The sequence below is a fragment of the Notamacropus eugenii genome, chromosome 5, assembly GCF_028372415.1.
Source record: "Notamacropus eugenii isolate mMacEug1 chromosome 5, mMacEug1.pri_v2, whole genome shotgun sequence".
NCBI classification, from domain to species: domain Eukaryota; kingdom Metazoa; phylum Chordata; class Mammalia; order Diprotodontia; family Macropodidae; genus Notamacropus; species Notamacropus eugenii.
In genome coordinates, this window is record NC_092876.1 from 139,765,627 (window position 1) to 139,792,091 (window position 26,465).

The following is a 26,465-nucleotide window of genomic DNA, read 5'->3' on the forward strand; positions in this document are numbered from 1 at the left end:
GAGGCAAATGGAAGTTAAGTGACTTGCCTAGGGTCCCTACTAAGTGTCTGGGGCTGGAATTGAATGTAGATCTTCCTGACTCCAGGCCCAACCTCTATTCCCTGCACCATTCAGCCATCTAGGAGGCAGGCGATGGGATGTTGTGAGTGAGGAACAGTGACTAGGCTGGTATTACTGGTCTATAAAGCAGATGAAGGGAATACAGGGTGAGGAGACTGGAAAGTAGGAAAGGTCAAGGTTGTGAAGAACATTTAATGTCAAGCAGGACTCTATATTTGGACCCCTTGTCTTATGATTTAGTTTCAAATCCTGGCTTTGACATTTACTAACTGAGGGACCTTGGGTAAATCACTTGTGACTTAATTTCTCTGAGTTTTCATTTTTTCATCTGCAAAATGGAGATGATAATACTGACCTCACAAAGCTTTTGTGAGGAAAATGCTTTGAAAATCTGCATATCTACAATCACTACAGTCATCTACAACCACTTCATAAGTTATTTTCATTCACAGTATGGAGAAGTTGGTCTGGGGTTAGGACACCAACTGCAAGCCACACTGCAAGCCACACTGCATGTCCCCACCCATCCAGGAGAGCCTGAGATCTCTCACCTTGAGAACTCTCTGGAGGGTAAGCTCATATTGAGACAGCCTCAGTATAAGGACTGTGTTGAACCCATAGATGCTATGAAGAGTCTATACTTTTGGCCAAAGATAAGGGAACAAACAGAATCATTGAGTCACAAAACACTGGAGGTAGTATGGATCTTAGAAATCAATATTCCAAATGCTTAGTCAATGTTAGAATCCCTTCTATAATGTCTCTAATGAAAAATCATTCTGCTTCTGCTAAGACATTTCCAGTCTTGTGGCACGCACTATTGCAAATATGTGTCCCTTCCATTTTCATTGAACTCTAATCGTTAAGTGAGTGTGTGTGTGTGTGTGTGTGTATGTGTGTGTGTGTGTGTGTGTGTGTGTGTGTGTGTGTGTGTTTTGAGCTGAGTGTAAGTTCTGCCCTTTGGAACAATGCAGGGAAGGTTCAATTTCTCTTGCACATGACAGACTTCCAAGTACGTGAAGCTAGTACCTGGCACATTGTAGGTGGTTTAAAAATATATTTTGAGGCAGTTAGATGGCACAGTGGATAGAATATCAGCACTGGAGTTAGGAGGACCTGAGTTCAAATTCTGCTGAGACAGTTGACACTTACTAGTGTAGACCCCTTCCCAAACTATTTTGAACCCCCAACATCTGAGAAAGGCCCAAAACTTGGATTGGTCATTCAGGAGAAGCATTGTGGTCTGCTCTGAGCTTAATCTACCATAATGTGTCGCAATTTTTGGGCATTACAGATACGTCTTGCTGTTTGAGTGGACTCTAAATGCCTGTGTCAATACTACAAGACTGACCAGAGCATTCTTCTGTTAGTGACTACCAAGGACAAGGTGCCTTGACCAGACACTACCTCGAATAATGGAACTTTTCTTAATATCTTATGGACATATACTATGTTACATCATGTTAATGGTAAATGAAACACAGATATCCTGGGTTGTAATTTCAATTGACACTTGGTCAACTGTCTTATCTTATTGTATTTACAACCTAATTCAATTAAGAAAATTCCTTTCTCATGCTATGGTTAAACATATATGGAGAACACAAATTTGAGTGACACAGACATCCTGAGTTGGGATTGTTCTAAAACATATTTAAGGCTTCTCATTCTTTTATCAGACAGCCAGAATTTAAGTTCTGGCTCCACGTTCATGTATCTGCTAGCTTTAAGGGAATAAAAAATATGGATTTTTGTATCACCTAGCCTGTTTGCCTCTTTTAACCAAACTTTCAGGTCAACACTAGTTGTGTGATCCAGGGCAAGTCACTTAGCCTCAACTGTCTTGTAAAACAAAACAAAAATATTTGTTGATTGATGACAATCATGTCTCCTCTACGTGTTCACTGCAGGCTAAGCAACTCTTGGTTATTCTTCACACAATTTTATTTTCAGTCCCTTCATCATCTGGGTCACTTTCTTCTCTTCAGGGTGTAAATTGGTTCTGGGGCATCCCAGAGGTCTAATATTTCCAGGGAATTTAAATGGCTTGCCTAAAGTCCCACAGGTAAACATCAGAGGCAGAATTTGAACCCAGGGTGTCTGATTCCAAACCAGTGCTCTTATCATTGGGTTGTACCACTTCCTAGTAACTTACTATCTGTGTGACTTTGGTAAGTCACTTACCTCTCTGAGTCTCAGTTTCCTCATCTGTAAAAGTGGGGTTGGACTAACTTATTTTTAAGGTCTCTTCCAGCCCTTGGTCCAATGAAATCTATGGAATTACATCCTGCCTGCTTAGCAAGGTTGTCCTTAAAGAAGATTAGAGACTTCAGTAAGTTAAATAGCCTAGCCTGGACAATAATCTGACCTCAAAGAAATCTGTACTCTGGGAGGTGGAAACAGGCAGTTTGTACAGCTCACTCTGACTTGGGGGCCCAGGGAGGTTTTGAGACTTGGAGTGTTTTAGAGGTTAATGTGCCTCCAGAGAAGGAGGCTGGGGAAAACTTTCTTCTCATCTTTTATAGGCACAGGAACTCAAACCTGTTTGATTTGGATCAGTTGACTGGAAAATTAGTCAAAAAAGCAAAATAGACTTTCTGTAACTTAGGGGCCTTCAGGCTATTCCTATGCCACTTACTACCGTGACCACTCCCCTCTAGAGGGTTCTTATGGTCATAGACCATTACTTTAGCACAGGTTTGGGGATCCTGAAGGGGCGCAGTGAGACTCTGTCTCTCAGTGACTTAGAACTGTTATCTTTTTTGGTTTGGTGGGATACTTACTACTAGCATTTCATTCCCAAGATTTCTGCTCTGCTAATATGATACTTTGGATGCCAGAGATGGAAGTTGATTTTTAAGCAGACTTTTCTCAGGCACCATCTTGTTCTGTCTGGACTTTTATTGTGCCTTGTATTCTGTCTGTCTGTGTCTGTCTGTCTGTCTGTCCGTCCGTCCATCCATCCATCCATCCATCCATCCATCCATCCATCCATCCATCCATCCATCTATCTATCTATCTATCTATCTATCTATCTATCTATCTATCTATCTATCTATCTATCTATCTATCTATCTCCATCTCTTTCTCTCCCTCTCCAATTTTTCCTTCCTTCCTTCCTTCCTTCCTTCCTTCCTTCCTTCCTTCCTTCCTTCCTTCCTTCCTTCCTTCCTTCCTTCCTTCCTTCCTTCCTTCTTTCCTTCCTTCCTTCCTCTCTCTCTTTCTTTCTTTCTCTCTTTCTTTTCTTCCTTATCTATTTACAGATGCATCCAATATCATTGTTATGAACTTGGAACAATGTAGGCCCAAGAGGAAGAATTAAGTGTGAGTGGGAAGTGAAGTTGAGGAAGGGGTAGGACTGTAAGGGGATGCTGGTTTCTGTCAGGTTTTTTAAGAATGGCAGGAGGGCAGTGAGGTGGTGCAGTGAGTAGAGCACCAGCCCAGAGTTAGGAGGACATGAGTTCAAATTTGACCTCAGGCACTTGTCACCCTTCCTATCTGTGTCACTTTGGCCAAGTTGCTTAAGTCCAATTGTCTTGCCTTTCTCCCTCCAAAAAACAAAAACGAACAAAAGAACGGCAGGTCGAGAAACTGGCCTGGGAGCAGAGTTTGAGGGAATGTGGGAGGAGAGTCAGCAATTGTGCCTCTGGTTATTGTTATGAGACAGACAACGAGAGAGAGGCTGTTTGGAACATGAGTTTGATGTGAAGGTAATTTCAGTGGCTGTGTTCAGGAGAGTCAATCAATCATGCTGAGGTTTGTGCAGAGTTTGGGAGATCCCACAGTGTACTGGAACTTAGTGATAGATTGTTTGCAGGATAGGGCCGCAGCTTAGTCTCTAGTGCCCCACCTAGTAGAAAAAGGCTGAAAAGAATGATAAGGCCTGATGATCAGGTTCTGTCATTAGACATAGATTTGTGGGAATGCAGGGATTTACTTGGCTTGATGATGTATCAATGTATATTTGTTAGAAAGATTTTCTTCTTTTTCTTTAATGACAGGAAGAAAATCAAAGATTACTAATTGAGAAAATAATTAAATTTTTAAAAAGGTCATGTTCTGCCCTTTAAAGGATTGCTAAATGATAAACTTTTGTGGGGTTCTTGTTTTTAACTTGGGAAAAAATTTCCCAGAGGGCAGTATAGGGCATCACAACAGTCACAATGGGTGAATTGTTTTCCTAGGTATCTCTACCAGCTCCTATCCCATAGACTGGCATGTATTTATCCCTTAAGTTGCTCTTGGCAGAGAAGAACTGTATGACTTGGAAGACAGAACTATGAAAAGAGAGGCTATGTTTGAACTATGAAAATATGACCTTATTGGGACTTGGAGTCTTGTCATCTACTTCATTAATTATAAGAACTTTCGTTATATGGTCTGACAGCCCAATCAATACCAGATTCTCTGGTTATTGTTTTAAATTCATTTAATTTTATTGTCTCCCACATTCTGGAGCGCTACAACAAGTGTGCAAATGTGCTTTCACAGAAACTGGAACCTAGACAGCTGGCAGATCAGTCACTTTGACAGGTCCCCCTGCAGATCATAAATTTTGCAGCTACTCAGTCTTGGCTGGAACTATGAGATATGATTCATGAGCAACAGAGAGAGGATACTTACACATAGGCCCAGCTTTCTGCACTTCAAGGCAGCATGACCCCTGTACCATCACTGAAAGGTTCCTACACTTTTGCTGGCATCTGTCTATCTCACCCAGATTGGGCTGCTGCTCTCTCTCTATTATGAATTCCTCTGTTCTCCTCCCTACTGCAGTGGGTCACATACATTTGTTCACAACCTTACTCTTGTTTTCCATGAATTTTGGTGGCTATGCATGTGACTTTGTGGTAGTTTTAAAATAAAAATTTTCTAGGTTTTTTTGAGGTCCCTAAGGGTCCTGTGGAAGCTTGCCTCTTCTTTAAATATGTATTCCCTTCCTGCCTAGCTGCCTTGAATCTTTTTTTGGAATGCTCTATCCTAGATTTTTCCATAATGAAAATCTCTAGTTTCTTAGTTCCTATACCAGACCACATTGGCCAATTCTCTGAGGTCTAGAGAGGATAGTTAACTTGCCCATCTGCTTGCCTATCGTTTCAGAGATGAATATCAGTTAGATAACCTGTGTGACCTCCATTCTTCCCTATGAGACTCAGGACCCCAACTTATGTTATGGAGTAGTACTGTTCTGAAGGATGCAAACTAGGCATCCACATGTTTAACTGAGAGGAATGATGAGAGCTTGACATTTTGGGATTGCCAAATATTGAAGGCATCTTCTTATAGCATTATGCCCTTTTGGGAAAGAGTATTGGAGTCTGGGATCCTGAGTTCAAATCCTAATTCTGCCATTTCCTATTTGTATAGCCTTGGACAAGTCATTTAGTCAATATTAGCCTCAGTTTCCTTATCTATAAAGTGGAGGGACTGAAATAGGTGACCTCTAAGGTCTCTTTCAGTTCTAAGTCTATTTTTCTATGATTCTGTAATCCTCATGATATGATCTGAAAACCATTGCACCTAAGGCCTATTGACCCTTCCATCACTACCGGTGAAAGAGACTCAGCAGTGTCTTTCCCCCTCTCTGAATGTGTAGCTGATTAGGTAGATGACTGGGGAATAAAATGAAACATGGCTGGGGCCAGTCTGATATGGGGATCTATGGGAAGGAAGCACTCACTAGTCAGAGCAGAGAGCACTGCGTGGGAGTTACAGAACTGAAAGGGTTAAGTCCTCATGACAGGATCTTGAGTCTGACTGACAAATCAGTCGGTGAGAGGTTGACTTTGAGCCCAGTTCAATGTCCATTTTCCTCGTTTGTCCAAGATGTAAATGCTGATGAATGAGCTCTATAAGTCATCCATCTAAATGCATTATCAGGAAAACAAAGATTCTTCACTCACTTAGTTTCTCCATTGTGAGTGGTTAGGTTACCAGATCCTTTTGATTGATTGTGAATTTTATTTAGGAAATTCTTTACTCTTCTGGGATTTGATGCTACCAGCACAATATTGTTTACAAGTCAGCTAGGTGGTGGAGTGGATAAAGTGCAATACTTGGGGTTAGGAAGACCTGTGTTCAAATTAGTTGTGTTATCCTGGTCAAATACTTACTAGCTGTGTTACCCTGCACAAGTCGCTTAACCAGTGTGTGTCTCAGGCTCCTTGTCTGAAAAATGAGGATAATAGTACTACCTACCTACCTACCATGTTGTTGTGAAGTTCAAACAAATCAACACGTGTTAAGAACTTTGCAAACCTTTAAATGCTATATAAATGGTAGCTATTGTTATTTTTCTACTTTGAAATAGGGATAATCATAGTACCTACTTCCCAGTTATTGTGAGTATAAAATGAGATAATATTTTGTAAAGTTCTTAGCACACCTCCTGGTATACAGTTGGTGCTCAATAAATACTGCTTTCCTTCCTTCCTTCCTTCCTTCCTTCCTTCCTTCCTTCCTTCCTTCCTTCCTTCCTTCCTTCCTTCCTTCCTTCCTTCCTTCCTTCCTTCTTTCCTTCCTTCCTATCTTCTTTCTTCAACATGGGCATTAGATGGACCCTCTCAATTTACAGGGAGTCCCACCTCAACTTTAACTCTATAACTAATTTCCTCCATGACAGTGGTGATTACCTTTGCTGAGCATAGGTTTTATATTTAATGTCTTGACTGGTATTAATGATCAGAGGGTTGTTGAATGATATTACCTCTATTGTTATTGCTTTCAAAGAACCTTAAATGATTTTGTTGGAAAAGATCCTGCAGAGCAATGCTTTGCTCTACTGAATGAAATGCTTTAAGAAAAATAGTCAACAAATAGTTGGCTGTTGTTCTTCATTCTTGAAGAGGACCAAAACGACATCACAATGACAAAGTCAAGTTTCAATATGTCCGACTGTGGCTGATCAGGTCAATAGGACCTTGGAATGCTCTACCACAGATTGGGCAGATAGTCCATGTGAACATTTGGGGATCCTATATTTCCTCTGAGCTGTTTCAATTCTGCTTTGCTCATAGAGTACAGCACCCTTTCTGATGTGAGCATGTCACGCTGAGTGGTCCTGTGCCAGTGTCTCCCATGTTACACAGTCACTTCCAAAGTTCTTGAGAGAGACTTTGAGGGTGTCCTTGTGTGGCTTCTTCTGACCACCATGTGATCACCTGCCCCATGCGAGTTCTCCATAAAATAGCCTTTTTGGCAAGTGTACATTTGGCATTCAAATAACATGGCCAGCCCATTGGAGTTGTGCTCTCTGAAGCATAGTTTGAATTCTTGATAGTTCAGCTGGAGCAAGGACTTCAGTGTCTGCTACCTTATCCTGCCAGGAGATCCTCAGAATCTTGCTAAAACAGTTCAAATGGAAGTGATTTAGTTTCCTGGCATGGCACTGGTAGACTGTCCATGTTTCACAGACTTACAATAATGAGGTCAGCACAACAGCTCTGTAGACCTTCAGTTTGGTAGTCAGTCTAATACCTCTTCTTTCCCATACTTTTCTTTGGAGACTTCCAAACACTGAGCTAACTCTGGTAATGTGTGCATCAAACTCATTGTTAGTGTGCACATCCCTAGAAAGTATGCTACCAAGGTAAGTGAACTTATACATAGTACACAAAACTTCTCCATTTGTTGTAACCAATGGTTCCACATATGGATGGTGTGGTGTGGCTGATGGAGCACCTGTGTTTTCTTGGTGTTAATTGTTTAGTCAAAATTAGCATAAGCAGCAGAGAATTGATCCATACTTTGTTGCATTTCAGCTTCAGAGCCTGTATTGAGTACATAATCATCTGCAAACAGAAAATCATGCACTTTAGTCTTGGCTTGTAGCCTTTTCAAATTGAAAAACTTACCATCAGTATGGTAGCTGACCTTGATGCTGTGTTCATCCTCATTGAAAGCATTTGACAACATGGCTGAAAGCATCATGCTAAAAAGGGATATAGGGTACTTTCAGCGAGGACCAATATCTTTGGTGTGATGACTGCCAAACCCTTTTCAGGGCTACTTTCCACCTTCAGTGTCCACCTGTTCCACCCAACTCTCACCTGTGGCTCCAAGAAGCTGCAGCCTGTGCAGGGGCCACACCCTGGTAAACCATTTTGGCAGACAGGCCAAACCAGGGTGAGGGTAGCCAAGGGATCTCAAACCTATTGGTGAGTTAGGGGGATGTCTATCCCAAGCATGTGAAGACTTCCCAGGTGGAATGGGTGGGTGAGAACAATTTATTCCAATGGCTATGAAGGCAACTGAAGCAGGTACCGTGGAATGCTTAAAGCAACAAATAGTGAGCACAATGAGGTCCTGTATCATCTAGATCTTTCAATTAAAAGTATGAATATCACTTATGAATATGTGGAATATCACTTATGAAAGCTCTCCTGTTCCTTAGTACTTCCTTCATTATGTAGTAGATTGCTTTAAGTAAAAAATTATAGAATTGATCAAATAAGCATATAGATCGATAGTTATTGACGTTTTCTTGGTCACTTTTGGGTGAATAATAATAAGATTTGAGATTTTTCCACGTCTTTGTAATATTCTCTTTCATATGAATCAGTTCCTTAATGATTTCATAATTGTATGGCCTCTTGCACAGATTTTCTCTACATATATTGGATCTTATCCAACTACTTTTTCCGTCTTGTTTTCTTTAGTATCATTTCAATCTCTTCTACAAACACATTAGGACTATAGTGGGGTTTTTTGTTCTTTCTTCTCTTTTATGTTTTTATTTTAGTATTTTATTTTTCTCAATTACATGTAAAAACAATTTTTAACTTTCACTTTTTAATGAAAACTCTCCCTTCCAATTTGATATAGATTATATATGTGCAATCATGCAAAACGTATTTCCATTTTAAGGACTGTGATGTTTAAATCCAAGTCAAGTCTTAGATCTTTTCCATCTTCTTTTGTTTGTTGTTCTCCTTCCAGTTTCATTTTAAGTGTCCACAGAATAATGTTGCTTATTTGAGTATCTTAACACTCTAGTACCTTTGCCAAGAAAACCCCATGAACAGTATAGTTCATGGAATTATGAAGAGTTAGATGTGACTAAACAATGACAAATGTGAAAGATTCTATGCAGATTTATTAAGCATCTATTATGTTAAATGTTTTACAAATATTATCTCAATTGATCCCATAACAACCCAGTAAAGTAGGTGATATTATTACCCCCATTTTACAGTTGGGGAAACTGAGGCAGACAAGTTAAGGCATTGACTTGCCCAATGTCACACAACTAGTAACTCATGCCTTCCTGACTCCTATCCATTATGCCATCTATTCATGTCTTGGAGTTCAGGTCTAATGGGGAGACCACATGCAAACAACTATGGACAAAGAAGACATACAATGGATAAATTGAAGATAATCTCAAAGACAGGATCTTAAGATTAAGGAGGACTGGGAAAGGTTTCTTTCAGGTTGAGGAACTTGAGCTGAGATTTGAAGAGTGAGCTATCAGTTTTGGACTCTTTGTGTTTCCCCCACTCCATGGTTTCCCCCTTTCTTTACTCTCTCTGGAGCATCTAACTTTGGCCCACTTTATATTAGGACTTGGTCCATGCTACCTGCCTGGGTAACTTTTGTGAACTCCTGGCTTTGACCTTAGCTCAGCTTTTTGTTGGCTGGTTTGGATTTTGTTTAATTGGATCATGCTCTTCCTCCCTTTCTACTATTCCTTCTATCTCTCACCCTTATAAGCCAGTCTCCCTTTGGGCTTCTCCATAGCTGCCAGCCTCTGATAAGAATTACTTCCCACTTCTTTACTCCCCATCATAAGAGGACAATAAGTGATCTACTTCTTTCATAGAAGAGGCATCATTTTTTAAAGTAGGTTCTAGTATTTTACATACCATTTTCACCCTGGCAGCTGTGTATGTTTGCATCCATGGAATATCATGTGCCACAAATCCAAGATACAAAAACAAATGGGAAAGTCCCACCTGTCTGCAATCTTCCAGTATTGTGAGACTCCAATTGAGAGCATGTTTGCACATTGTACGTCCTCCACATGTTCCGTGAAACTCTATCACTGTCCCCTTCTTTTACTAACCTCTTAGTCTGGGCTCTCTTGTTGGCAAAGCAAAGACAGCTGTATTATGCTGGGTACTTAAAGTCCCATGACAACACAGCAAACCGAGGGCTTTCTTGCCTGCTTCCAAAGGCTTTCAAGATGGATGTTTTTATTTGGTCCCTCAGTATTTCTATGAGATGCTCAACCCAGCCCTGCTTCCTAGACAGAGAAAATGAGGTGCGAGGGTCATAAACTTAAGAGAGCTGCCCATCTGGTTACTACAAACTATTCCATTTCCTTTCTTACACAGCACATCCAATATTTCAGTCACTGTAGTAAAAGCTACCAAAGTATATGATAACCCCTCAATTTTCTATCACAAAAACTTCTAGGAAGGAGAGAGGTTGTATTCCCTAAGGAGTATTCCAGAAGGCCAGCTAGGAAGGGTATTCTCTTTAACTTTCTATTTTTGGCCAGTTGATAGTATTTTATTTTTTCCGATTACATGTAAAGACTTTTTTAACATTCTTTTTCTAGTTAAAATTTTGAGTTTCAAATTTTCTCCTTCTCTCCCTTCCTTCTCCCCTACCTAAGACAGTAAGCAATTTGATAAAGGTTATAAATGTGTAATCATGTAAAACCTATTTCCATATTAGTCAAGTTGTTAAAGGAGAAACAGTTTGTAAAAGGGGAAGAAACATGAAAAAAATACAGTGAAAATAGTATGCTTCAATCTGCATTCAGGCTCCATAGTTCTTGCTCTGGATGTGGGTAGCATTTTCCATCATCAGTCTTTTGGAATTGTCTTGGATCATTGCTTTGCTGAGAAGAGCTAAGTCTAACAAAGTTAGTCATCAAACAATGTTGCTGTCATCGTGTACAATGTCCTCCTGGTTCTGCTCACTTCACTCAGCATCAGTTTATGTAAGTCTTTCCAGATTTTTCTGAAATCCGCCTGCTCATCATTTCTTATGGCACAATAGTATTCCATTACAGTCATATACAACTTGTTCAACCATTTCCCACTTGATGGGCATCCCCTCAATGTCTAATTCTTTGCCACCACAAAAAGAGCTGCTACGAATATTTTTGTACATGTGGGTCCTTTTTAGGGCGAGTATTCTCTGCCAAATCCACAGCTGCTACAGAGACATAGCTCACATATTGTGTACTTTCCCAGGGCCAAGCTGTTCTGGCTTGCTTCCCTGCTATTGGATTTAATTCCTGATCCATCTCAACTCCACTTACATGATTTTACCTGGTTCCTTTAACTTAGCTGCTACATGTTCTGCCCTCCCTCCATTATCACCACCTGCCTTCTCGGTATCAGGCCCCCACCTTGTTCTTACACCTGAGGCCAATGAATTTAAACGAGATTTTGTTGAAAAGGGAAGAGAAAAGGCATATAGCCCATTCGTATAACAAGGTTGCTCTTTGCTGAATTACTTTTTATTTACTGCATAACTGGAAAACTAGCAAGCTTTATAAACACACCATGATTTCATTAGTTCCCCATTTTCCTTTCTTGTGTCCTGGCCTGCAGTATCAGCTATATTTCCGAGAACTTCAGAAGTTCCCCTCCACTGGTCTAAGTCCTGGAGCAGATGGGTTTCTCCCACTCCTTAGCATCTTGTGCCCTGGCTTTGTGTTTAGCCTATTGTTTTTTAAAGATCTGTATTAATGATTAATAAAGATTAATAAAGATAATGTATTAAGTCATGTCTGACTTCATAATGTATTAATAATAAAATAATAATGGTTAATAATATTTAATCAATAGTTAAGATAATAATAAATAATTAATGATCTGTATTAATAATGTATTAATAATTAATAATGACAATTAGATGTCACTGAGGTTTCCTAAGAACTTTAGGCACTGCATGTTTGGGCCTCAAAGCAAGTCTGTGAAGTAGGACGGTATCACAAACATTATTACCCCTACTTTACAGCTAAAGAGACTGAGATTCAGAGAAGTTAAATGATTTCAGTCAATCAACAAACATTTTTTAAACTCCTACCATGTGCCAAGAACACGAATGCCCTAGAGGAGCTTATATTCTATCAAGGAAGACAACATGTACATATACATGAGTATGTACAAAATACCTTGAGGAGAGCCACTTTGAAGATGCTGCAAAGAAATGCTCCCTCAGAGCCTGGCAGAGAGAAATATTTAAGAGGAACTTCATGAAAACTTCAAAAGGGGAGAAAAAGACTCCCAGTCACCAGGAGCTATGTTTACCTTTTGGCCACATGGGCTACATTTGAACCCGCTTTTCTCAGAGACCTTGACTGTGTAAGTAGAGAGCATATCCATAGTTTGGGGGGATGTTTCTGTAAGAACTGACCTTGTTATATTCACTTAGTAAAAATTCTTGCTAAAAGCCTGGATGTTAGTCTGGATGTTAATCAATGGGGAAGCATGCCAGTGTATATGGGGAAGGGGAGGGTCAAGAGCCATAATACTAGAAACGCCCACCCTTTAGGTTACACTTGGAATCCAGAGGGGAGAAGTAGTCAATGGCTTGACAATACAAATGGTGCTACACACACACACACACATACAGGGAGAGGGAGAGAGAGACACACACAGAGAGAAAATCCCAATACCCTTAGAAATAAGTGTGAGCAGATGAGGCCTCTAAGCTTCAAGAAGGATAAGTTTGGACATTTCCTTTTCCTTTCCCTTTTGTTCTCCTTGGCAGCACTCATTTGATGGGTGAGGTTGGAAAGAAAGTCAATCCTCTGTGAAGGGAGGGGGACTGAGTTGCTTAGAAAGAGGAAGTCATGCTCCCAAGAGAAGAATAAGCTGAAATAAAGCTCAGTTCCTCCTCTACTCTTTCCCTAAATGTTGGAGAGGGGAAGCTAGGTGTCTGGTTATGCTCGAATGGAAACTCCACCTGCCTTGTTGTCCAACACCATTTGGTGGTTTATATGTGCTCCCCTGGAAGGGATCTAGGAGAGCATTTGTTCCACCCCCACTTACAGGAGGAAAAGCAGAGAGGTCAGGTGATTTGTCCGAGGTTGCATAAGGTCATAGATTTAGAGCTGAATGGGACCTGAGAAGTCATCTAGTCTAATTTCCTCATAAAAAACCCAAAAGAGGCAGAGTGAAGCAACCATTTTCTTTTGTATTATGTTTTGTTTTGTTTTGTTTTATGGCTAAGGTGAAAATATATAGAATGTATGTGTAGAACCTATATAAGATTGCACGGTCTTGGGGAAGGAGGAAGGAGGGAGGGAGGGAGGAAGGAAGCGAGGGAGGGGAAAAATCCAAGATAAATGGAAGTGATTGTAGAACTCTGAAAACAAATAAAATAATTTAAAAAAAGAAAACCAAAAGAGATCACAAGATTTGACCAAAATGATAAAGTCAGGACCTCTGACTTCCAAAGCCAACACTCTTTCTACTGTCCCATAGAGCAGGGTGGAGCCAGGATTTGCTTTGTGAACCTGATAAGACACAGACACAGACACAGACATAGACACAGACATATAGGCACACAGGCACACTCACAGACGCACACAGACACACAGACACACAGACACAAAGACACACAGACACACACACACACAGACACACACACACACACACACACACACACACCCCTGAGGTAATTCCTGAATAATATCTCCTGGACTGGTACAGTGGAAAGATTTGGCTGTATTTGGAGTCAGAGGACCAAGTTTGAATTCTGACTCTGTTGCCTACTGCTTGCATAACCTTGGACAAATCACTTAACCTTTCTAGGCCTCAATTGCCTCATTAGTAAAATGAGAAGGCTTTACAAGATGATCTCTAACGTTCCTTCCAACTTTAAATCTGGGATCCTAGATCCAATTCCCAAACTAGATTCAAATTGGACAAAAAGCAAATATCCCAAGGAGATGTGAATGTTCGTAGTACATATAATGAACATAGACTTAGGGTTGGAGGGGACTTAGAAGTCATCAAATCTGTGTTCCTATGAACATTAATTCTCTATTCAATAGTTCTCTTTTACCTACAGGTTAAAGGAAGAACTCTCCACCCAAGTCTATCCACAATCTGGGCTTAAATTAGCTTTCCAGCCTTTCCCCATACTACTCCACCCTCCCCCATATATCTGTACAGGCCAGGCCGGCCTTATTGTCTTCTGCACTTTCTATCCCTCTTTCTTATCCTGCAGTTCATTTTCATCCTGCTTAGAAAATCCTTTTCCTTTCCACCTGTGGGGAAAATCCTACCTCCAGCATTAGGGTTCAGTCAGGGCAAAGATTCGATGCAGATGGTAAGGCCTTAGGAAGCAGTTACAGAGCAGATGGTAAGGCCTGGTGGTTCCCCTTCTCATCTAATTGAGCAATTAAGCATCCTAGATAGTTTCTGGGCAGTTCTCACCATGGGAAGAGTTGAGGGGGAAAGGAATAGGGGAGGGTGCCCTTGGTTATGGTAAGCAGTCTTCTGTAAAAGATAGGGCAGCTTACAATTTTGGGATCTCTTTCAACTTTAAATTTGAAAATCTTATATTTTTTTTGATTGCACCTGAGGTTTTTTTTTTAAACCCCAAATGGTCCAGACTTATTAGGATAGACTGTCTCCCATCATTCATCACCAAACCATCTTGTTCCTTTCAGAGGAACATAGTGTCACATCCTCTGTATAGACTAGGGTTGGGACGTGGTGATGGGGTTAGGAAATCTTTGAGGTAAAGGTTAGGTAATCTTTGCCCACCTGTTCTTTGGAATTTTTTTTTCCCTTCAGGGTAGTGGAAAAAAGTCCTAAAAACTAAAATCTTATAGAATGAAACAATAAAATGAATAAATATGCAATCTATTAAATAAATGGAATTTTGAATTCATTAGTAATTCTTCCTGATTATCCTCCCTGAACCTAACACAAGGGGGCTATAGGAGTATTTCTGTACATGTTGACCTCATATGGATAGCATGTAAATTAAATGCAAATAAGCCTGATATCCGCCATTCCTCCTGGCCCATGAATGACTTCTCTCCCTTTATGCCATCTGTCTTCCTTGCTTCCAGACTGCATTATAATGAATAGAATGATGAATAGCCTTTTATACCTCTCTTTGACCCTGCCCCTCCTCCCATACACATAATTAAATTAAATTCAGTTCAATTCCCATTCAACAAACATTTGTTAAATACTTACCTAGTCCAAGATCTGTGCTAGACAATGGATAAACAATGACCAAAACCACCGGTTGCAACGGGTCCTGACTCATTCCATGATGTTCTGTGACTTCATCTAAGCTGCCTGAGAGGTAAGTTCACACAGCTTGTCCTTGGGAAGAAAGAATTACCCACTCAGGGTAGATCCATTGCTAGAGAGTCAATGTAGGGCAGAAGCTAAAGGGGACAAGTAGAGGCTGCTGTCCTCCACCTAGGTGCCTTCTCCTTTCTCCTCCTTATTCTCCCTCACCCATTTCTCAAAGCATCTCCTATTTGTTGAACTCTGACCTAGGACTTGCATGGCACCTCCCTCATAATAATCCTGTGCCAAAAAGAATTCAGAATGGGAAGGGACATCTAGTTCCACCCTTTCATTTTACAAGTGATCAAGTGACTTGTTAGACCAGATCATGTGGAGCCAAGTAATTGAGCAAGGATTCTCATCCAGGTCTTCTGGCTACAGATCCAGATGTCTTTCTAATGTACCATTTCCCCCATTCTACATATGAAGCAATCGAGGCCTAGAGTGGCTTGCTCACAATTGCATTCAAGCCATAACTTGTTAATGGACATTTTCTTCTTCCTTTTTCTTTTTCTGTCTCCTTCCCTTATCACTTAAGAATCTAAGTGGTAGATGACTGGGAAGTAGATATGGGCCCAGAGTTGGGGCAGGGGTAACCAGTCCAACTCCCATCCCTCATCTCCTACCCCCACCTTCAAGCCCTGTCTCTTCCTGAGAGAAGCAAAAGGAACCAAGGAGACTTCCAGCTCTCCTTCCCTTCGTCCCTGTGCTGTAATTCCCACAGTTCTACTGATTAGCAGAACACTTCTAGATCAGTCTGTCGGACTGGAAGATGTCACAAGTAAGCTTCCAGTAGGAAATCTGGGAAGAAATTGGGTGATGAGGGTCTAAACTAGAAGTGACCTGGAGAAGTCATTAAGTCCATCCCTCTGCCTCAAACAAGGACTGATGGAAGCTCCCTGCTATTCCTAAATTGCCTTTCCCCTCATTCACATTTCCTTTTCATATTCAATTGTGCTCTTTCTGACTCTAAGGAGGTTAGCCCATTGATACTCCTGTTAGCCTGATATTCTTAAATTTCCAGGCTGTGTAGCATCTTGGAACTTTGCTGCTTTGGCTCTCTGTCAAGACCCCTCTGAGGGCTGTCAAGGGTGCTCCTGACATGACCACCCATATTTAGGGGAAGGATCTGACAGGAAAGTGTCTAAACTCCATCCCCAGGCACCAAACTGCAGATGGAGTTTCTATTTTTATCCCCTGATACCACTGTTCAGTTTGTGAGTCAATGACCTGGAAGACAGACAAACTCTCCCTCCTACTGGGACCCTCTTCTCTCCCTCCCTCCCTCTCTCTCTCTCTCTCTCTGATTCTTTCTCTCTCTTTTTCTCTATCTTTCTCTATCTCTCTCTGTCTATCTCCATCTCTCTTTCTCTGTCTCTATCTCCCTCTGTCTCTCTCTTTCTCTCTCTGTGTCTCTCTCTGTCTCTATCTGTTCATCTGTCTCTCATGCCCATGCCAATTCCAGGTCACTTACACATTTTCCTTTACTCTGTTCCATCAGCATGCTTTTGCATCACACATAGTCCCTCCTCTGTGAGATCTGAATCAGAATGATTGAGAGTTAGTTTAGCTGAACCTGGACTGAGGATATAGATCCTGGTCTCTTACATGTCCATTCTAGACTTTGGTTGACAGTCAGAGAAAGTAGATACCTGCAAAATCAATTTGTGGAAGAAGAGAAGGCTCCCAAAGTAACCCTATAGCAGAGGTTCTTAACCTGGGGTCCACAAACATGGAAGAGATCCGTGTAGATGAAAACAATTACATTTTTATTTCAGTATAATTGACTTCTTTTATAATTGTATGTATTTTACTTTATATATTTAAAAACATAATTCTACAGATCAAAGTATACTTTTTCTACTTTATTTTTCTTGGGTTTTTATTTTAGTCTATGTTTTCTTTTACAACATGAATACTATGGAAATAGGTTTTGCATGACTACACATGCATAAGCTGTCTCAAATTGCTTGCCTTCTCAGTGAAGGAGTGTGGAGAGGGAGGGAGAGAATTTGGAACTCAGTTTTAAAAAATGAATGTTGAAAATTGGTTTTATATGTAGTTGGAAAAAAATTAAATACTAAATAAAAATGAAAATAAAGATGAAAACATTATTTTGAGAAAGGGTCCATAGGTTTCCAAAGGGGTCCACCACATGAATGCTCAACGTGCATGTGCAAACATGCGCGCACACACACACACACACACACACACTCATTGCTCTATAGCGATTAATTTCCTGGAGCTCAGCATTATTCTTTCTCTACTCTTTTTCACACAAATACTTCTGAGAGGGATAGCACCAGTAATTGCCTAGTGACTCTAGTTGAATGGGTCCATTAGTTTTCCTCAGAAAAGAGGGAAGTGTCCATTAGACCATGTGTTTTTACATAATAGTATTGTGGCTATTTAGGTATTATACATACACAAATGACCGCAATGAAAATTTGAGCATGTTCGAAAGATAGAAACAAATTACAATGTGAGGTTTGAGGAAAGGAAGATAATTTGTGAAGCAAGAGTTTATTTGAGGGGAATTGTTTGAGCCAGGACCTGACAGAAGAGTAGAAATTTCGACAATTGGAGATGGGAGAAGGAATTAATAGACTGACCCTGTTGGCCAGATGAGAGTTGTTATTTTTTCTTAGGGTTTTGTAGCATTTCTCTTTAGCCCCCATTCTCTTCTGTCCATTCATTTCTTCTTCCTTAAGACTTTGTTTCCTTAGACTTTAGGATTTTATCCTGGGTCACTGCATCTAAGATGGAACATGAGACTCTGTTCTCTATCACTTTCTTATTCCTGAAAGTTATGCCCTTTTTAATGTAGCCCAAGATTGCATAAGCTTTTTTGGCTGCCACATCATACTGATGTCCCATACTGAGCTTATAGACACTAAAACATCCAAATCATTTTTCCCTTTTAAATAACATTTTTTTCAATTACATGTAAAGATAATTTTAACATTCTTTTTTTTTTTTTAATTTTGAGTTCCAGATTTTCTTCCTCTCTCTCTCTCTCCTTCTCTCTCCCTTAGGTGGTAAACAGTTTATATAGGTTATATATGCTCAATCATGTAAAACATATTTCCATGTTAGTCATGTTGTGAAAGGAGAAACAACAAAAGCAAAAAAAAGAAAATAGTATGCTTCAGTCTGTATTCAGACTCCATCAGTTCTTCCTCTGGATGTGGATAACAAACCCAAATAATTTTTTAAAAAAAATTTATTTGTTTTTAGTTTTCAACATTCATTTCCCCAAGATTTTGAGTTCTAAATTTTCTCCCCATCTCTCCCCTTCCCTACTCCAAAACATCATGCATATTGATTACCCCTTCCACCAATCTGCCCTCCCTTCTATCACACCCCTTCTTTCCCTTATCCCCATCTTCTCTCTTTTCTTGTAGGGCAAGATAGATTTTTATATTCCATTACCTATATTTCTTATTTCCCCGTTGCATGCAAAAACAATTCTCAACATTCATTCCTTAAACTTTGAGTTCCAACTTCCTTCCCTTCCTTCCTCCCCACCCATCCCCACTGAGAAGGCAAGCAATTCAATATAGGTTTATATATGTGTAGTTTTGCCAGACTCCCATAATAGTCATGTTGTGAAAGACTAACTATATTTCCCTCCATCATATCCTGCCCCCCTATTTATTCTATTCTCTCGTTAGACCTTGTCCCTCCCTTAAAGTGTTTACTTCTAAATACTTCCTCCTCCCATTTGTCCTCCCTTCTATCATCCCCCCCCCACTTCACTTATCCCTTTTCCCCCTACTTTCATGTAGTGTAAGATAGATTTTCATACCAAATTGAGTGTGCATGTTCTTCCCTCCTTAAGCCAAATGTGAAGGGTAAGCTTCACTTTTTCCCTCTCACCTTCCCCCTTTTCCCCTCCATTGAGAAAGCTTTTTCTTGCCTCTTTTAGGAGAGATAATTTGCCCCATTCCATTTCTACCTTTCTCCTCCCAATATATTCCTCTCTCACTCCTTAATTTTATTTTTTTAGATATCGTCCCTTCATATTCAACTCACCCTGTGCCCTCTGTCTATACATGTGTGTCTATATGAATATTATCCCTCCAACTATGCAAATACTGAGAAAAGTTTCAAGAGTTACAAATATTATCTTTCCACGTAGGAATGTAAACAGTTCAACTTTAGTAATTCCCTTATGATTTCTCTTTCCTGTTTACTTTTTCATGCTTCTCTTGATTCTTGTGATTGAAAGTCAAATTTTCTCTTCACCTCTGGTTTTTTCATCAAGAATGCTTGAAAGTCCTCTATTCCATTGAAGGACCATTTTTTCCCCCTGAAGTATTATGTTCAGTTTTGCTGGGTATGTGATTCTTGGTTTTAATCTCAGTTCCTTTGACTTCTGGAATATCATATTCCAAGACCTTCAATCCCTTAATGTAGAAGTTCCTAGATCTTGTGTAATCCTGATTGAATTTCCACAATACTTGAATTGTTTCTTTTTGGCTACTAGCAATATTTTCTCCTTGACCTGGAAACCTCTGGAATTTGGCTACAATTGTTCCTAGGAGTTGTTCTTTTCAAATCTCATTCAGGAGGTGATAGGTATATTCTTTCAATATTTATTTTATCCTCTTGTTCTAGAATATCAGGGCAGTTTTACATGATAATTTCATGAAAGATGATGTCTAGGCTCTCTTTTTTTGATCCTGGCTTTCAGGTAGTCCCATAATTTTTAAATTGTCTCTCCTGGATCTATTTTCCAGGTCAGTTGTTTTTCCAATAAGATATTTCACATTGTCTTCTATTTTTTCATTCTTTTGGTTTGGTTTTTTACTTTCTTGGTTTCTCAAAAAAATCATTAGCTTCCTTCTGCTCCATTTAAATTTTTAAAGAACTATTTTCTTCAGTGAGCTTTTGAAGCTCCTTTTCCATTTGGCTAATTTAATTTAATTTTTGGCTAATGCTTTTTAAAGCATTCTTTTCCTCCTTGGCTTTTTGGGCCTCTTTTGCCATTTGAGTTAGTCTATTTTTAAAGGTGTTATTTTCTTCAGCATTTTTTGGGGTCTCCTTTAGCAAGTTGTTGACTCGCTTTTCATGATTTTCTTGCATCACTCTCATTTCTCTTCCCAATTTTTCCTCCACCTCTCTTACTTGATTTCAAAATTCTTTTTGAGCTCTTCCATGGCCTGAGATCATTGTATATTTATTTGGAAGGTTTTGGATGCAGAAGCCTTGACTTTTATGTCTTCTTCTAATGGTATGCATTATTCTTCCTCATCCAAAAGGATGGAAGAAAATACCTGTTCACCAAGAAAGTAACTTTCTTTAGTTTTATTATTTTTTTTTGGCATTTTCCCAGTCACTTGACTTTTGATTCCTTTATCAAGAGTATGGTATACTCTGGGGACCTGTAAGTTCTTAGTTCCTCCAAGGTGGCATAATCAAGGGAGATGACTTTACTCCTCTCCTGACCTGTGCTCTGGTCTGAGAGCTACCACATGCTTTTCTGCCCAGGATCTCTGAGTAGAATTCCCTCTCCAGAGCCTCCACCAGCTCCACCAGACCTGCACTCCTCCTCACCCCAGGGCCACCATTCAGGGCTGAGACCCAAATCAGCAGCTCAATTCCCCCACAGTCTTTAGACTGAGGGCTCCAAAAATTGACACTGCCACCACCTGGGGCTGCCTGGGGCCTGGGTTAGGGCAGGAGGAACCTGCTCCCTACTCACCCAGGTGAAAGAGTTTTCTCACTAACCTTTGAAGCTGCCTCCCCAAATCATTTTGAAAAGCACTGATGCCTAATGATGCCTTACTATTTGTATATTTGTGAAATTGATTTTTTTTGTACCCAAGTACAAAATATTTTGTTTATCCCTAGTAAATTTCATCTGACTAGATCTAGTCCAATGTTCTATCCTATCAAGATATTTTTGACTGCTGTTGCTTTCCTAGTTGCTCTTCCTAGCTTTTTGCCCTAGCATATATGATTGGACTTCTGGAAAGTTCTCTACCTAGACACCTCTTAAGCATCATAAACCTATCTCAATTTAAGCAGTTTCCCAGGGTCCATTAGCAGGGCTCTCCATGAGATCACATTGTACTTGGCAAACTCTAATTCTAACTTTTGAGCCAGGGTCCTCCAATGCAATGTGCCTCCTTCATGATACCAATCCCCAAACAATGGCTAGCCTCCCTAAGACCTTGGTGCTAGTCTTGGCTTAACTCAACTTCTAGTTCCCTGGATTTAGCCTATTGCTTTTATGAGTCCTCTAGACAAGATATACGCACACACACATACATACATACACACATATAAATATATATGTGTATGTATGTATGTACATACATATGTGTGTACATATGTATGTATGTATATGAAATATAACTTGCAACATTGTCAAGAGCATCCTGAACCATGTTAAAATGTAATTGAGAAATATTTAAAAGAATAAATAGAATAGAGGAAAGAACAGAACAAGGGATAGAATAAAGATAAAGTTAATATGTGGTTTTCAAAGTCAATACGCTGCTATTAGGGATTCTTATATATAGTTTAATGGCTTCATTTCTATTTGAGTTTTATTCCACAGCTCTAGTTGATTAGCTTATTATCAGTACCCCACTTGGGGCCAGTTATACTATCACACTGATGCCTTGAGAGGATCTGGAATTTTCCTCTCCACAAATCTGCCCTTTACACAGTGCATAAAAGGTAGCTCTGTTCAGTCACAGAGGGGCCCCCCAGAGTGCTTGGAAACCATATTCCTGAGGAAAGTGGGGAGCAAATACCCCTCACTGGACAAGTTCCCACTTTTTTTTCAGTGCTGATCAGTGCTTTCTTTGGAATCCCAGGTCTGAACCTCAGCTTCAAAACTAAAAAATACACTAAGAGATTTAAAAGGAACATCAGTATATGTAACAAGATCATTGAAAAGTCAGAAAGTAAGGCCTATGAATTAAATCTAAAGAAAATGGAATTACTCAGCTCAGAGATGAAAAGAATGAGGGACAACAGTTATAGAACGTTAGAACAGGAAGGGGGGACCTGGGAGATCATCTAGTATGATGCTCTCATTTTACAGATAAGGAAACTGAGACTCAAAGATTTTCTCAATTACTTATTAATTACTTATTTGCTTAAGTACTTATTAATCACCTAATTATTTAATGGGACAGCTAGGTGGCAAGGGCAATTAAGTGATGCAGTGAATGGAGTGCTGGGCCTGGAGTCAGGAATACTCATCTTTCTGAGTTCAAATCCACTTTCAGATAATTCCTAACTGGGAGACCCTGGGCAAGTCACTTAACCTTGTTTACCTCAGTTCCTCTTCATCTGTAAAAGCTGGAGAAGGAAATGGCAAACCATTCCAGTTTCTCTGCCAAGGAAAGCCAAAATGGGGTCCTGAAGAGTTGAACATGACTGAAATGACTAAACAACAAGTTATTTAATGTCACAATCAAGTCTATTGACTCCCCACTCAGGGCTGTTTATGTCATATCTTGCTGCCTCCAAATATTCCAGAAATCACAGAATCTCAGAGTTGGCAGGGAATTTAGAGGCCATCTAGTCCAACCCAAATCAACAACTGACTAGGAATCACTATAAACAGACACTAGTCTATGTGGGCATGTAATATTATATATGCTGTAGATTATACATGTAGTTGATATTCCAGATCTCTAATATCTACTCCGTAAATGGTAGCTATTAGAGACATTACAGTAGATATGTAGTAGTAATATTACATATATGCAAATACATTAGTTTTGCTGAACTACCCCCCTGACTTCTTTTTTAATCATTGTTACAAGTGATAATTTGCTGGTGGAGGAAGTAGGGAAGGATATAGTTAGAAAGGAATCTGATGCAAAGAAAGTAATCAATTCAAAATATAAAAGTATAATATATTATGTAAAATTACATATATAGTATAATGATAAAATTGTATGTAAATTTAATATATTGTATATAAATACATACATATGTATATTTGCTAGTTCGCTTCTTAGCCTGAGGCCTCATGACATCTGTCACTTTGGATCTACCAGACTTCTCACTATCTCCTTAGGGAATTCATTCTACTTTGGGACAACTTGAATCATTAGGAAGTTTTTCCCTAAAATCTGCCTTTCTGCAACATCCAACTATTGGTTCCAAGTCTTCACTTTGAAGTCAAGTAGAATAAGCCTAACTCCCTTTCCCTGATCCAAGTTTCATCTTCCCCATGGTTTCTTCTACCAATACTGGTATGATATGGTCTCCAGTCATGCCTATGATCCTGGTCACACTTTTCTGAACAATTGTCAAGTTATTTTTACTTTAGTGCTTATGTCTATGACTTCTCTAAAATGTGGCAGCTATTATCATAATAGGACAAAATACTCCAGATATGAGTCTGACCAGGGGAAGGGAAGGAGAAGAGAATTAACATTTATGTAGTATCTACTACGTTCCAGGCACTGTGCTAAGCACCTTTTTTTTTGGTAAACATTATCTCATACGATCTTGATGACACCCCTAGGAGGCAGGTGCTATTATTGTCTCCCTTTTACAAGTTGAAGGAACTGAAGCAAACAAGAGTTATGTGATTTGCCCAGGGTCACACAGCCACTAAGTGTTGAGGCTAGATTTGAACTCAGGTCTTCCTGACTATGGGTCTGGTGCGCTATTACCTTTGCTACCATCTTTCTGGAACCCAGGTGAATACAGTGGCACTATACCTTTCCTTATTCTGAACACTGTGTCTCTATTTTTAAAATAACATTTTATTTCCCCTAATTACATGGAAAACAAATTTAAATATTCTTTTTTTTTTAAGATTTGAGCTCCCAATTCTATCCGTCCCTCTCTCTCCTTCCCCCTTCCAATCTGATATAGATTATATACATTAGAAATCATGTGAGACATTTCCATGTTAGTTGAGAAAACGTGAAACTATTACTCCACCAATGCAGTTTTTCTCTGGGTTCTGTGTCACACAGCTAACACATAACAAACTTGTGGTGCACTGAGACTCTCAGATCATGTCCACACAAATAGAGGAAGAACATTTTCATGGGGGTCAGCCTCTGTTTCCATGGAGAACAGGATGACGGGCAATGAACTGACCCTGTAACATAAGAGAGTCACATTAGATTAGTTGAAAAATTTCCTGGGATTAAGAGACCTTTAACATTAGCAAGGCTGTAGAGGAGAGCTATGGAATCTCCTTATACTTTTATTTGGTTTTGATTAGAAGAAGGGGAATGGGAGTAGATAAACTCTGAAACTTTTTCCCTGCCCTTTAGTAATGCATATACTCTTAGGTATATGCATTATATTTATATATATTTATATATTTTAGTAATCCATATACGCTTAGGGACCACATAAAAAAATCTGCTGCATGGTGAGTGCCCTCTTTCCACAGAATTATGTAAAAAGTCAGCTTTCAAAAGCAACTTTAGAGATCAATGAAGGAATTTCAAGGACTCATAACATGTCAAACCTGGAGGGCCCACGGGGATCATACAGTTCAACCTCCTTCCTTTATAGATGAGAAAACTGAGATCCAGCTTGGTGAAGAGCGTTATAAAATATCAGAGGCAGGACTAGAATCCAGGTCCCTAAGGCCCTGGCTAATGTTCTTTTCTTCAGGGGACCTTCTACTTCCTTGAGAAGCTTCTCAGAGATAAGTGCAATATATCCACAGTCTCCTTCCCCCTCCACACTCTCCCTTCAGTGCCTGGAACTGACTGCTGCCTTTAGTGAGAGCACAGAGCTCAGGAATGATGGGAACAAGACAGAAGGGATTTGAAACTTTGGGGTTCAGCATCATCCTCTGGGAGAAGCCAAGAGACAAGAGGAAAGGGTTAACCTCTTCCACGCTATGAAGGCCCCTTCTTCCCAGTGAATAATTTTTAATTAAACAGAAATTATGGATTCAATCAAGATTTGATTTCTGCATCAGAAATGAACCAATTAGCTGTGATTAGTGAACTGGTGAGGGAAGGGCAACTTCGGTCTGTCCAGCTTCTCCCTTCCCCCATCTCACTCTCCCAGACAACAGGCCACAGCCTCCCTTGGGATTGCACTAGACAGATTGTGTTCAGCAAAGCCCAAAGTACCCTTGCCTCCCAGCCTTCAAGAATGCTGCAGGCCCAATTCCTGTTTTGCAGATGTGTCCTTTCAGCTGGTACTTCCTGGAGACTTTTCACAAAGACTCAGGGATGATCCTTGGGCACTTTGTATTTTGAAATGAGTTTGGCTGGATAAGTGCTTGATTTTGAGAGCTTTGCCTCTAGAACAGGTACCAGTTACATTCAAAGGAGTTTCTCCTAATAACTCTTCTCATGATCGAGTTTCAGGAAGGACTTTGCATGTTCCTGGATATGTTGCTGGAGAGTCTTTTCCTGGTCAAGGGATCCTAAGCCAGGTCCCATCCCCTACCTTCTCTCTGCTGTATCCCCAGTTTTTCTACCTGCCTCAGTCCTTAGTGAGGCTCCAATCCATGTTTGTGATGCAGTTGAAGGGGTTCAACTGTCCCAAGGACTGGAGTACTAGAATTCATTTGGAATGAATTCACAGACTCAAGCATTCTTTAAGTCAAGTTGGCAAAGGTTTATTGCAATGCCAATATGGTGGACAGAGTTCCTTAGGGAACTTGAAACTTAACAGGAATGATGCTAATGCTTATATAGGAAAAATAGTAGATTATCTGGCAAATATGCTAATTAGGTGATAACTTACAACCTTGGTCACAGGCATCATTCACTATTGGAAACCAGGGAAAGGAATTTCTCAGAGTTGTATGTTTGGTCTGTTACATCTGCAGCAACATAGCTTTGAGAGTTAATGTCTGTCACTTGAGCTCTGGATTAAATATGATAACTTTGGAAATCAATACATGATAATTCTGTGGCTGTTTTTACAAGAGAATTTCTTCAGAGGTCAGCTTGTTCTTGTGACAGGGAAAGAGTTTATTTTACTGGGGCCTACTCATGAGTAATTGTGGAGAAAGGTAGTTTGTCTCATTGGGGCCCACTTGTAGGCATAGTGTCCTTGGGCTGGGGAGAAAACTGTCAGAGATAACATTTTAAAGCCAGGGAGAAAGGTGATCTTGGAATTGGGGTCCAAGCACAAGTACCCAAGCACCTCATCACTTGG

The 26,465-nt window shown here is 39.9% G+C and overlaps 1 long non-coding RNA gene across 1 annotated transcript in view; it reads left to right on the forward strand.

The window, feature by feature from the left end:
- Positions 1-505: 505 nt before the first annotated feature.
- LOC140508920 (uncharacterized) overlaps positions 506-26,465 on the forward strand; it is a 34,134-nt gene continuing 8,174 nt past the window's right edge. Inside the window, exon 1 of the long non-coding RNA XR_011968530.1 lies at positions 506-630. This is a non-coding gene — a long non-coding RNA (uncharacterized lncRNA). The remainder of the gene's footprint in view (positions 631-26,465) is intronic.